General features: G+C 42.2%; 1 pseudogene; it reads right to left on the minus strand.

Annotated features, from left to right (window-relative positions):
* Positions 1-1,026: 1,026 nt before the first annotated feature.
* LOC115142347 (mRNA export factor-like) lies at positions 1,027-11,416 on the minus strand (annotated as a pseudogene).
* Positions 11,417-14,134: the final 2,718 nt, after the last annotated feature.

Raw genomic sequence — 14,134 nt, forward strand, 5'->3', positions numbered from 1 at the left:
TCGGCTGGCCCTCGCTACATATTCGTCGCCAGACCCACTGGTTCCAGGTCATCTATAAGTTATTGCTAGGTAAAGCTCTGCCTTATCTCAGCTCACTTGTCACCATAACAACATCCACCCGTAGCACGCGCAGGTATATCTCTCTGGTCATCCCCAAAGCCAACACCACTTTTGGCCGCCTTTCCTTCCAGTTCTCTGCTGCCAATGACTGGAAAGAATTGCAAAAATCGCTGAAGTTGGAGACTTATATCTCCCTCACTAACTTTAAGCATCAGCTATCTGAGCAACTTAACGATCGATGCAGCTGTACACAGCCCATCTGTAAATAGCCCATCCAATCTACCTACCTCATCCCCATATATATATATTTTTTTTAAATGTAATTTTTTTTCTCTTTTGCACACCAGTATTTCTACTTGCACATCATCATCTGCACATCTATCACTCCAGTGTTAATTTGCTAAATTGTAATTACTTCGCTACTATGGCCTATTTATTGCCTTACCTCCTCATGCCATTTGCACACACTGTATATAGACTTTTTGTTCTATTGTGTTATTGACTGTATGTTTGTTTATTCCATGTGTAACTCTGTGTTGTTGTTTGTGTCACACTGCTTTGCTTTATCTTGGCCAGATCGCAGTTGTAAAAGAGAACTTGTTCTCAACTGGCCTACCTGATTAAATAAAGGTGAAATTAAGGTGAAACAAAAAAATATTCACACAGCTGTCATCAATACTGGGCGAGTAGTCTCCTCTGATTGGTCCATGCTCAGTATGCAACACCACGCCAAGGCATAGGTCCAGGTGTTTACAAAGGCACTGAAAATCCTTCTTTTTCCAAAAATTCAGTTATCAAATCGAGTCTTCTCCATTCCAGGAAATCACTGACCCTTCATGGGCTAAGGGAGCCTATATGCACAGCATAGGTTAAACCAATACTGACAGCCTGACTTCAAGTCAGTACACCTGCAACCTCAAACTTAGCACTACGCAGCAGCACTGAAAAAAATCTATCACACTACTTTTAACAGAGCAAAACTAGTGACAGCCTGCCTCCCTGCATTCGAACAACCATGGGATAGTGATGAAGGTCCCAGCGAGTGTCACAACAGCACTGAGGAAGGGGGGCAGCCCCATCAGGCGACATTGTCTCTGAGGTTACAGACAACAACTGTCCCTCTTTCACCATATCTTGTTCCTCAGCAGCATTCGGCAGGAAAATGAATTTTGTATTTTTCTGGGGATTGTAGTATTCATGCTCCTGGGTGTTCAGAGATGACATGAGTTAGCAACTGACTGCATTAGAGTGCTAACACAAACGGGTATAAGACAATACAATAGACATACAGTAGATTTATTAATTTAGTGAAATCATTAATCTCACCTTTGACCAATCGTAGCTGGAGGCATAGGTGAATATGTTGCCGTTGTTGTGGAAGCAGCAAGTGGTGATTGGAGAGTCCAGCTGCTCTGAGGTCTTTAACTTGGTGCGGGCATCTTTGTCCCAGAAGATGAAGCGTCTGTCAGGTCCCACAGTGGACATTGTACCATGGACAGGGTGGAAGGAGATAGCATTCACCTGAGAGAGTGAGGTAGAGGGGGAGAAATGGAGGGAGAGCAAGAGAGAGGGGGGAGTTAAGAGAGAGAAAGATATAGAAAATATGGTAGGGAGAGAGATCAATGCTACGTTGTTTAGTTTGAGACTAATTGACAACTACTCATGTAAAGAAAGGCACCATTGCATTACTGAATAAAGACAAGGCAACATACAGTGTATACAGCAGGTCTCGCCAACCCTGTTCCTGGAGAGCTTACCGTCCTGTAGGTTTTCGGTCCAACCGTAATCTAGCACACCTGATTCTAATAATTACCTGGTTGATAAACTGAATCAGGTGAGTTAATAATGGGGTTGGAGTGAAAACCTACAGGAGGGTAGCTCTCCAGGAACAGGGTCGTAGGGTAGCAGTGTTGGTGCCATTGGACCTGTGACACTTAAAGATAAAGTTGTCCTTGGATCTGCAACAAAAAACCCATAGACAGGTACATCACAATTCAATAATCTTACTGGGACTTTGAATTCCAAAACTTGAGTCTTCTATGTGGCCACACAGGTTTGGGGGGTTAATGTAGTGGATAGCCATGCGACCCCCAGTGCAAAACCTGTGTAAAGCCCGCTTGGCCTTAAATATTTCCACACAGCAATGCTGTAGAGAATGTTCAACAAGGGCATTCAGAGGTCATTCATGAAGAACCGATGCTGCAAATGCTCAGGATGATGTTAAGATGAACAGTATACAGAGAGAGAGAGAAACAATACGTGATTAAGAGAAAAAGAAAGGGAAGGCCTCTCTCTGCTATGGCCAGCACTGCTATGGGGTACACCACATATGCACACTAGCTTCTCTCTGGCATCTGCAGAGAAATTACGGGATTGGGGGAGCATGTGTCCTAGAACTGAGGGGGGGACAAAGAGATGAGGGAAGAAGATCATCACATCTAACATCCTCCTTTTGTAATTAGAACCAATGACTTCAAAAGTGCACTTTATAGCATTCTGAGAGATGACTATTCTCAAATGTTTAGAATGACGGTCTTCAGTGTTTTGTCCCAGCTGCCCGTCATAATACAGCTGTAGTTTTCATCCAGTGCCATCGTGCTAGAGGGTAAACGTGGGTTTTCATCAAGATCATTTTATCATCATCCTTACGTTATTAGTCTGTTCGGGCAACATGGTTGAAAAGAGAGAGGAGGTTGTTACCTGTTCAACCTGGTTTTATGTTCAGGTCCCACATCTTAACTGTCTTGTCACAGGAAGCCAACAATACTTTGTTTCTATCCTGTTTAAACAGAAAAGTGTATAATCAGACCCTGGAATCCAGGTATTTATTATTCCCATTTCCAAGACACCGACACAGCAATGTTTCTCATTGCTCATCCAGCATCTTAAATGTATTGTAGTTATAAGGCAGTAGCTGTGTGAACAATAGTATGTTCATAATTCTCTGTGCTTGCAGTTCTAGTGTGTTATGCCAGGCTTACATCACTCCAGCAAATGTCCAGTACATGACCAGTGTGCATCTGCTGGGCCATGGAACCCAAACCGGCTGTGCGCGTGCGCCAACGTGCGCTATCGTGCATACATGTATTTTGTCCCCCTACACCAAATGTGATCACGACATGCAGGTTAAAATATCAAAACAAACTCTGAACCAATTACATTAATTTGGGGACAGGTCGAAAAGCATTAAACATGTATGGCATTTAGCTAGTTAGCTTGCACTTTCTAGCTAATTTGTCCTATTTAGCTAGCTTGCTGTTGCTAGCTAATTTGTCCTGGGATATAAAAATTGAGTTGTAATTTTACCTGAAATGCACAAGGTCCTCTACTCCGACAATTAATCCACACATAAAACGGTCAACCGAATCGTTTCTAGTCATCTCTCCCCCTTCCAGGCTTGTTCGTGTTTGAACTTAAATGGTGATTGGCATCTACACTTTCATAGTATTACCTCGACAACCGGCAAAACAGTTTGTCTTTCAATCACCCATGTGGGTATAACCAATGAGGAGATGGAACGTGGGTACCTGCTTCTATAAACCAATGAAGAGATGAGAGAGGCAGGACTTGCAGCGCAATCTGCGTCAGAAATAGGAATGACTTCTATTTTAGCCCTCGGCAACGCAGATGCTCGTTGGCGCGCGAGCAGTATGGGTGCAATAATTGAATAAAATATATTCCTAAAATTATTTTGCAACGCTCACGCAAGCGACACGAGCGGTGTAGTCAGGGTATTAGGGATGGTCGGCACATTGTCCTGCACCTCCCAGCACTGCACCTTTGGTAAGGGCACACAGAGAGCAATTAAGACAGCGGTCACCAACCGTGGCCCTGGAGAGCTGTGCATACTGTTGTGCCAAACCAGGACTACTTCCAACCTGATTCAACTTATAGTGACAATCACTCACGTCATTGGCCCAGGATCCTTGAATGTGGAAGTTTCCTGGCATGGTGGGCGGAATGAAAGCCATACAGCTGATGCTGTCATCAGGTGGCGAGGTGACCTCAACGTCCTATAGCAGAGATAATGCAGCTAGAATTTAAAATAATTGAAAAGATTTTGGGATTTCTATGTTTCGGCCTAGTATGGTTCTCAATCAGAGGCAGGAGTCATTAGTTGTCTCTGATTGAGAATCATACTTAGGTAGCCTGGGTTTCACTGTTTGTTTGTGGGTGATTGTCTATGTTAGTTGCTTGTGTCAGCACAGTTCTCATTATAGCTTCACGGTCGTTATTTGTTTATTGTTTTGTATAGTTTGTATTCAGTGTTCAGTGCTTTCTTTTATTAAAAAATCATCATGAACATATACCACGCTGCATTTTGGTCCGCTTCATACGACGATCGTGACACAGGAATACGACTTCCCCAAAGTGCATCCTTTGTCTGTACCACCCAGAGCAATTAAACTGATTCCAGTGGCCGACGCAAAACAACGCCGGCGTAGGAGAGGCACTCAGAGCCGTCTTTTAGTCCGACTTAGGAGGCACGAACCCCACCTGCCGCTTCCGAGTATATTACTCGCTAGAGTAATTACAGACTAGAGCAAAGGATCCTAATTTCAAACTCTCCAAAAAAGTGTTTTAAATTCTAAAAACGGGCAATATTTATAGTAACTGAAAAAGGATCTTATGTAGTTTGTTGCAATAACCCAGTGACTTTAAAGAATATTTATATTAAAACTGTGATTCTTTAAAAAATTGTCCGGAAATTTGGCCAGCTATACCATAAGGACCTCTTCTTCATGGTCTGTAAAGTCCTTTACATTTGATAGATTTATACAAACAATATATCACCATGGTCACAACCATAAACTGTAAACTCCATCTCCCTGATAGATTAAGATATAATATGAATTGTCAAATATGTTTATTTTAATTAGGTTTTCAAGTCTGAATGCAACTGAGGAAAAACTAAATTGCTACTGTGTATACCACTTGAATGAAGATGAAAAATGTGGCAACATCATAAAACATAAACTCCGTCAGATTTTTGTCTAACGTCTACTCCGTCCGATTAGATTGAATGGTTATGTTTTTCTTGGGGATTTTCAAATGAATAATTCTCTATATTTTACAAATGTTTGTATTGAACATGTATTTTTAGAGGCTAAAATATGTCTGTTTTTGAGTAGGCCTATCTGTTGTCATCTCTGTCACTGATGCTAACCCCCATAAAATATTTTTTTTGTTAATATTCAGAAAAAATATTTTAATCAATCTTCTGCAACATATGGTTGAATTATTGAAGTATTTGCTGTGCAGGATGTTTATTTTCTAAATGTTGTTTTATGTTCTGAATCTAGAAAAACATGCTAACGAGTTAGTTGCATTTTCTGAAGAAAACATGTATGTACTTCACAAATATTTGTGAAACAATAGTTGAGATTGTCTTGTCTTTTAAGAATCCCTGATGGGTGGAATCTCAGAATAAATGTGTAAAGTGATAAAAACAAATGTTGTGCAAGACATTTTATAGATAAAAGGATAAGTAGCATATTGTATTTAACTGTGTGCATGCTTTTCTCCTTAGAGAAAACAGCTGATTCAAAGGGGGTGTGGCGGATTTTAAAACACTTCCGTGTGAGGTTACCCTTGTGCATCCTCTGTCAAAGTAGGTAATCGAGGAGGGGAGCAGACTTCTTTCTTCGCCTACTAACGAATTGACACTCCTCAATCCCTCAACCACTTAGCGGTTTCTGGGTCACGGAGGAGGACGGAGGAGTTGAGATGACGGACTTCTGTCCAATTGATAATCTTCCATGGTCTATTTGATAATGCTAACAAGTAACGTTACTGAATAAAAAGCGCTAGCACCAGCTACGGTGAACACCTTTTTTACGTAGCTACACTAGGAAGATTTTATCTGACACCCTATAATTAACTAATTTACATGACCCCATATAGATATATTTCGCAACAATAGATGTATGGCTAATAGCCATGCTATGGAAATGTGTCACCTGTGTGGTCATGGTTAGAAGGGATGCAGCTAAGTCAAAGTGACATCAAAAGTTGCCTGTCTGAGTCATGTCTGGGAGAATTTTAGTATTTTAGCTTTTCTGAACCTTAATTAACCTAATGATGCTAACCTGCTACGAAAAGACACTTCTGACATTAGCTGCATCCCATGTAGTCAAAACCCACCTGTGCCAGTACTCAACTTCAACTGTCGCAGACAGATGATGTAAGGTTTTGCATGTTGTATTATTCATAGAAATTAAAATAATTTTGTTTTGCAATGCCCCCATACTATCAAATTATCAATATTATTTATTATCATTTAAAATGGAAACTGCATGCAATGATGCAAACTTCTGATTGGAAATCTGACTGACAGGCTACTTGGTTTTTAAATGTTTTCAGAATTTTCCCAAATTACCTGACACTACTAACATGGTGTTGGGTTGAGGATTACATTCTATTAATTTCAATTTAATATGACTCTAATTTCAGTAATATTACTGATATGGGTGGGTTTTGGGAAGCCTGTACACCCACAACATACTTTTACAGAAGTAACATAGAATAACAACTTTTCTCAGCATGTGATCACAGAATAAAAAACTGTCAAGGTGCACATCTAAAGAGAAACCTAGGCGATAAACTTGCTCTAGCTTGCCCATTTCACATGTGAATCAAGATCAAAAGGGAAGTAAATGTGCTTCAATTAATATTATAATGCAACATGTTTCCCCGCAGCTTTTTTGCCACGTTTACATGCATTGATCAAGCAATGGTGTCACAACTTTCAATTACCTGATTTGTTAGATGGCTTCATATTCTGATAGATGGACAGAAGCAACCAATAGAAAGACACCCACCTTTCTAGATCCAGAACACCATATAAACCAGCATTCAAGCCTTGTAATCTTCACATTCATTGCAGAGACAGACAGACACAGACCCGGAGGATGTCAACTTTTAAGTATCATATTGCAGCAAGGTACAATGGCATTAGCATAACATTCCAATTGTAAGTACCATATTTAATTCAATTGATTTGTCTTATTTGATCCTGTTGACACTTCCGTGAGTAATTCCTCTGTTGTTGAGGTTAGGTTGACATTCCAAATTGTTCCATTGAAACCGATCTGCAGCTGGCTGAAAGGTGTTGCAGTAATACAACTCATTATATGCTCCAAAGGTTCCCCATGATGATGCAGAGACTTTGGCGCAGTGGATCTCCAACATGGGAAAAGATGCCTCTTGGTCTCTGGGTAGACATTCAATATTGGGCTCTGAGAATTTTACAGAGAACTGCTTTTATGTAGTTGACTCAGGATGTAGTTTATGACCCGGTGCCATCCCAACATGCACAGGGAAGCCTAGATTGGATATACACTATTGGTTAAAAGTTTTAGAACACCTATTCCTTCAAGGGTTTTTCTTTATTTATACTATTTTCTACATTGTAAAATAATAGTGAAGACACTACTAAAGGACAACAATAATAAGAAGAGACTTGCTTGGGCCAAGAAGCACGAGCAATGGACATTAGACTGGTGTAAATTTGTCCTTTGGTCTGGAGTCTAAATTGGAGATTTTTGGTTCCAACTACAGTGTCATTGCGAGACGCGGTGTAGGTGAACGGATGATCTCTTCATGCGTATTTCCAACTGTAAAGCATGGAGGAGGAGATGTGGTGTGGGGGTGCTTTGCTGGTGACACTGTCTGTGATTTATTTAGAATTCAAGGCACATTTAACCAGCATGTCTATCACAGCATTATGCAGCGATACGCCATCCCATCTGATTTGCCCTTAGTGGGACTAACATTTATTTTTCAAAAGGACAATAACCCAACACACCTCCAGGCTGTATAAGGGCTATTCTACCAAGAAGGAGAGTGATGGAGTGCTGCATCAGATGACCTGTCCTCCACAATCCCCCGGCCTCAACCAAATTGAGATGGTTTGGGATGAGTCTGACCGCAGAGTGAAGGAAAAGCAGCCAACTAGTGCTCAGCATAGGTGGGAACTCCTTCAATACTGTTGGAAAAGCATTCCAACAAAGCCAGTGAAGCTGGTTGAGAGAATGCCAAGCATGTGCAAAGCTGTCATCAAGGCAAAGGATGTGTATTTGAAGAATCTCAAATATAAAATATATTTTGATTTGTTTAACACTTTTTTGGCTACTACATGATTCCATATTTGTTATTTCATAGTTGTAATGTCTTCACTATTATTCTACAATGTAGAAAATAAAGAAAAACTTTTTGACTGGTAGTGTATTTTTTCTAATTCTCAATGATGTGACCCATAAGTCTATGGTGTGACCATGCCTTGAGGAACACACTATTGCCTGATTCACACTATTAGGTCAAACTGAGACAAGCTGGGCTGAGTTGTACTGGGCTGGTCTGGTATTTATCACATCAAATCTTATCTGTCACATGCGCCGAATACAATACAGTAGACCTTACCGTGAAATGCTTACTTACAGGCCCTTAACCAACCATGCAGTTTTAAGAAAGATAAGAGTTAAGAAAATATTTACTAAATAAACTAAAGTAAAAAGATAGTAACACAATAAAATAACAATAATGAGGCTATATACAGGAGGTACCGGTAGTGAGTCAATGTGCGGGGGTACAGGTTAGTCTAGGTAATTGAGGTAATATGTACATGTAGGTAGGGGTAAAGGGACTATGCATAGGTAATAAACAGCCAATAGCAGCAGCATAAAAAAAATGGTGGCCAATGCAAATAGGCTGGGTAGTCATTTGATTAATTGTTCAGCAGTCTTATGGTTTGGGGGTAGAAGCTGTTAGGAAGCATTTTGGACCGAGATTTGGCGATCTGGTACGATTTGCCGTGTGGTAGCAGAGAGAACAATCTATTACTAGGGTGGCTGGAGTCTTTGACAATTTTTAGGGCCTTCCTCTGACACTGCCTAATATATCAAATCAAAATGTATTTGTCACATGCTCTGAATAAAACAGGTGTAGACTTTACAGTGAAATGCTTACTTACAAGCCCTAAACCAACAATGCAGTTTTAAGAAAATACCTCAAAAAAGAGACAAGAGATAAGAAAAACAAGTTTTTATTTTTTTACATTTTATTTCACCTTTATTTAACCAGGTAGGCTAGTTGAGAACAAGTTCTCATTTGCAACTGCGACCTGGCCAAGATAAAGCAAAGCAGTGTGACACAGACAACAACACAGAGTTACACATGGAGTCATCAATAAACAAGTCAATGACATAGTAGAAAAAAGAAAGTCTATATACAGTGTGTGCAAAAGGCATGAGGAGGTAGGCAATAAATAGGAGCGAATAATGACAATTTAGCAGATTAACACTGGAGTGATAAATGAGCAGATGATGATGTGCAAGTAGAGATACTGGTGTGCAAAAGGGCAGAAAAGTAAATAAAATATAAACAGTATGGGGATGAGGTAGGTAGATTGGGTGGGCTATTTACAGATGGACTATGTACAGCTGCAGCGATCGGTTAGCTGCTCAGATAGTTGATGTTTAAAGTTGGTGAGGGAAATACAATTCTCCAACTTCAGCGATTTTAGCAATTCGTTCCAGTCACTGGCAGCAGAGAACTGGAAGGAAAGGCGACCAAATGAGGTGTTGGCTTTGGGGATGATCAGTGAGATATACCTGCTTGAACATGTGCTACGGGTGGGTGTTGTTATTGTGACCAGTGAACTGAGATAAGGTGGAGCTTTACCTAGCATAGACTTATAGATGACCTGGAGCCAGTGGGTGTGGCTACGAATATGTAGCGAGGGCCAGCCGACTAGAGCATACAGGTCGCAGTGGTGAGTGGTATAAGGTGATTTGGTAACAAAACAGATGTCACTGTGATAGACTGCATCCAGTTTACGGAGTAGAGTGTTGGAAGCTATTTTGTAGATGATGACAAGTAATTAAAGAGCAGCAGTAAATAACAATAGCGGGGCTACATACAGGGGGTACCGGTACAGAGGTCCTGGATGGCAAAAAGCTTGGCCCGAGTGGTGTACTGCATCCGACAGCAAGACCTTGCTGTCGGATGCAGAGCAGTTTCCATATCAGGGGTGATGCAACCAGTCAGGCAGGATGCTCTCGATGGTGCAGCTGTATAACTTTATGAGGATCTGAGGACCCTTGCCAAATATTTTCAGTGTCCTGTGGGGGAATAGGTGTTGTTGTGCCCTCTTCACAACTGTCTTGATGTGATTGGATTAGGTGGTCACCAGGGAACTTGAAGCTCTCAACCTGCTCCACTACAGCCCCGTCGATGTGAATATTTTCCTGTAGTCCACGATAATCTCCTTTTGTCTTGATCACGTTAAGGGAGAGGTTGTTGTCCTGGCACCACACTGCCAGGTCTCTGGCCTCCTCCCTATTGGCTGTCTATTGTTGTCGGTGATCAGGCCTACCACCGCTGTATCGTCGGCAAACTTAACAATGGTGTTAGAGCTGCTTGCTGTACAACATTAAAACCTATTCAGTCTGTCTACAATCAGGTTCTCAGAGTGCTTGATAGGAATCCCATTAGCCATCATCACTGTTACATCCTCAGAAAGCATGAGCTCCTGAGTTTGGAAAATCTTGTGCAATACACTGATGCATGTCTTGTATTCAAGATCCTAAATGGCCTGGCTCCCCCTCCACTCAGTATTTTTGTTAAACAGAAAATCCAAACATATGGCAGCAGATCCACAAGGTTTGCCATGAGAGGTGACTGTATAGTTCCCTTAATGAAAAGCACTTTTATTAAATCCGCTTTCTCTGTGAGAGCTTCCCATGTCTGGAATACACTGCCATCAGACACACACAACTGCACCACATATCACACTTTCACAAAATGCATGAAGACATGGCTGAAGGTCAATCATTTTTGTGGACATAATCCCTAGCTGTGTATTGCCGCTTTCCATGTTGTCTGTTGTCTGTCACTTTGTTGCTTTTATGAATTTTGTCTTGTTGCTTTTTGTTCTATGTTGCTCTGTCTGTATGCTACGTCTTGCTTGTCCTATGTTGCTCTGTCTCTATGCTATGTCTTGCTTGTCCTATGTTGTTCTGCGTGTGCTCACTGCTCAATGATGGTCTATATTGTCATTTTTTTTAATAACCTGGCCAGGGACTGCGATTGAAAATTAGCCGGCTGGCTAAAACCGGCACTTTTACTGAAACGTTGATTAATAAGCACTGTCTCTGTAAAAAATAATATAAATAAATTCAAACTAAACTCAAACTCAGAGTCGTGCTGTTGCCTTCCCTTACCACCTGGGGCAGCCCGCCAGGAAAACCAGGATCCAGTTGCAGAGGGAGGTGTTTTGTACTTGGGTCCTTAGCTTAGGGATGAGCGTTGAGGGCACTATGGTGTTGAACGCTGAGCTGTAGTCAATGAATAGCATTCTCAAGTAGGTGTTTATTTTGTCCAGGTGGGAAAGGGCAGTGTGGAGTGCAATAGAGATTGCATCATCTGTGGATCTGTTGGTGCGGTATGCGAATTGGAGAGGGTCTGGGATAATGGTGTTGATGTGAGCCATGACCAGCCTTTCAAAGCACTTCATGGCTACAGACGTGAGTGCTACAGGGACTATGGTGGTCTGCTTGAAACATGTAGGTATTACAGACTCAGTGAAGACACTTGCCAGTTGGTCAGTGCATGGTCTGAGTACATGTCCTGGTAATGCAAGATGGCGTAGCAGTCAGACGTCTTTGTCGTTGTCTTGTCGTGTCACGTTTATCAAAATAAAAAAATCTTCGTATATATTTTGTATATATTGTTTATATTTTTAACCTCAATTTCAACATACTCTCCTGCAACCCGCCTCACCCAGTGTGGTATGGATCTGCTATTTTCTATACTTTAGAACCGGAACCCCCAACAGAAGCTAGCCAGCTAACTAGCTACTACCGAGGGGGTTTCAACAGGCTCCTCCGTCGTGACGTCCCCTGAATGCCCATCTGCTAGCCTGCTAGCTGTGGCCCACTAGCTGTCTAGAGCATATCGGACTGTTTTTTCCCCCTCTACAACATCTCCACATCTCCGGATTCCTACCGCAAGCTCTGAACCTTTACACTGGATCATTGCAGCTGCTATCCAATTGGCTTCTCCTGGCTAACGTCTCTGTCCCGAAGCAAGCACCAGTTAGCCTGGAGCTAGCCCCGAGCTAGGCCCCCCTCCCGGCTAGCTGAAGAGGTCCATCAGCCAATTTCTTGGGCTACAATACCCATTTTGCCAATTGGCCTGGACCCTTTTACTGCCTACATGGAGCCCTGCCGATACATCATGACTGGTCTGCCGACATAACTGTCCGAGGGGGCTACAACAGACTCTTCCGTTGCGACGTCCCCCTAAGGCCGTTCTGTAGCCTGCTAGCCCCGGCCCACTAGCTGTCTGAATTGCCGTGTCTCCAGTATTCACATCCTACCATACCATTGTCTGTACATTATGCCTTGAATCTATTCTTCCGCTCCCAGAAACCTGCTCCTTTTACTCTCTGTTCCGAACGCACTAGACGACCAGTTCTTATAGCCTTTAGCCGTACCCTTATCCTACACCTCCTCTGTTCCTCTGGTGATGTAGAGATTAATCCAGGGCCTGCAGCGCCTAGCTCCACTCCCATTCCCCAGAAGCTCTCATTTGTTGAGTTCTGGAAGCATAACAGCCTTGGTTTCATGCATGTTAACATTAGAAGCCTCCCCCTAAGTTTGTTTTATTCACTGCTTTAGCACACTCTGCCAACCTGGATGTCCTAGCCGTGTCTGAGTCCTGGCTTAGGAAGTCCACCAAAAATCTTGAAATTTCCATCGCTAGCAATAAAATTTTCCGACAAGATAGAACTGCCAAAGGGGGCAATCTACTGCAGAGATAGCCTGTAGAGTTCTGTCATACTATCCAGGTCTGTGCCCAAACAATTCTAGCTTCTACTTTTAAAAATCCAACATTTCTGAAACAAGTCTCTCACCGTTGCCGCTTGCTATAGACCACCTTCAGCCCCAGCTGTGCCCTGGACACCATATGCGAATTGATTGCCCCCCGTCTATCTTCAGAGCTCGTACTGTTAGGTGACCTAAACTGAGACATGCGTAACACCTTGCAGTCCTACAGTCTAAGCTAGATGCCTTCAATGTCACACAAATGATCAATGAACCTACCAGATAAAACCCCAAATCCGTAAACACGGGCACCCTTAGATATCATCCTGACCAAACTGCCCTCTAAATACACCTCTGCTGTCTTCAACCAGGATCTCAGCGATCACTGCCTCATTGCCTACGGCCCTAATGGGTCTGCAGTTAAACGACCACCCCTCATCACTGTCAAACGCTCCCTAAAGCCCTTCAGAGAGCAGGCCTTTCTAATCGACCTGGCCCGGGTATCCTGGAAGCATATTGACCTCATTCCATCAGTAGAGGATGCCTGGTTATTCTTTAAAAGTGTTTTCCTCACCATTCTAAATAAGCATGCCCCATTCAATTCCTCACCATCCTAAATAAGCATGCCCCATTCAATTCCTCACCATCCTAAATAAGCATGCCCCATTCATATCTCAGCTCACTGTTCACCATAGCAGCACCCACCAGTAGCACGCACTCCAGCGGGTATATTTCACTGGTCACCCCCAAAGCCAATTCCTCATTTGGCCGCCTTTCCTTCCAGTTCTCTGCTGCCAATGACTGGAACGAATTGCAAAAATCACTGAAGCTGGAGACTCATATCTCCCTCACTAACTTTAAACATCAGCTGTCAGAGCAGCTTACAGATCATTGCACCTGTACATAGCCCATCTGTAAATAGCCCATCCAACTACCTCATCCCATATTGTTCTTTCTTTTGCTCCTCTTTTACCCAAGTATCGCTACTTGCACATTCATCTTCTTCACATCTATCAATCCAGTGTTTAATTGTAATTATTTTGTCCACCATGGCCTATTTATTGGCCTTCCTCCCTAATCTTACTTCATTTGCACACACTGTATATAGACTTTTCTAGTATGTTATTTACTGTACGTTTGTTTATTCCATGTGTTGTTGTTTGTGTTGCACAGCTTTGCTTTATCTTGTCCACGTCGCAGTTGTAAGCGCATAGATGTAATTTAGATGTAATTTAGCTTGCCAGGTA

Source organism: Oncorhynchus nerka, linkage group LG15, assembly GCF_034236695.1.
Source record: "Oncorhynchus nerka isolate Pitt River linkage group LG15, Oner_Uvic_2.0, whole genome shotgun sequence".
NCBI classification, from domain to species: Eukaryota; Metazoa; Chordata; class Actinopteri; order Salmoniformes; family Salmonidae; genus Oncorhynchus; species Oncorhynchus nerka.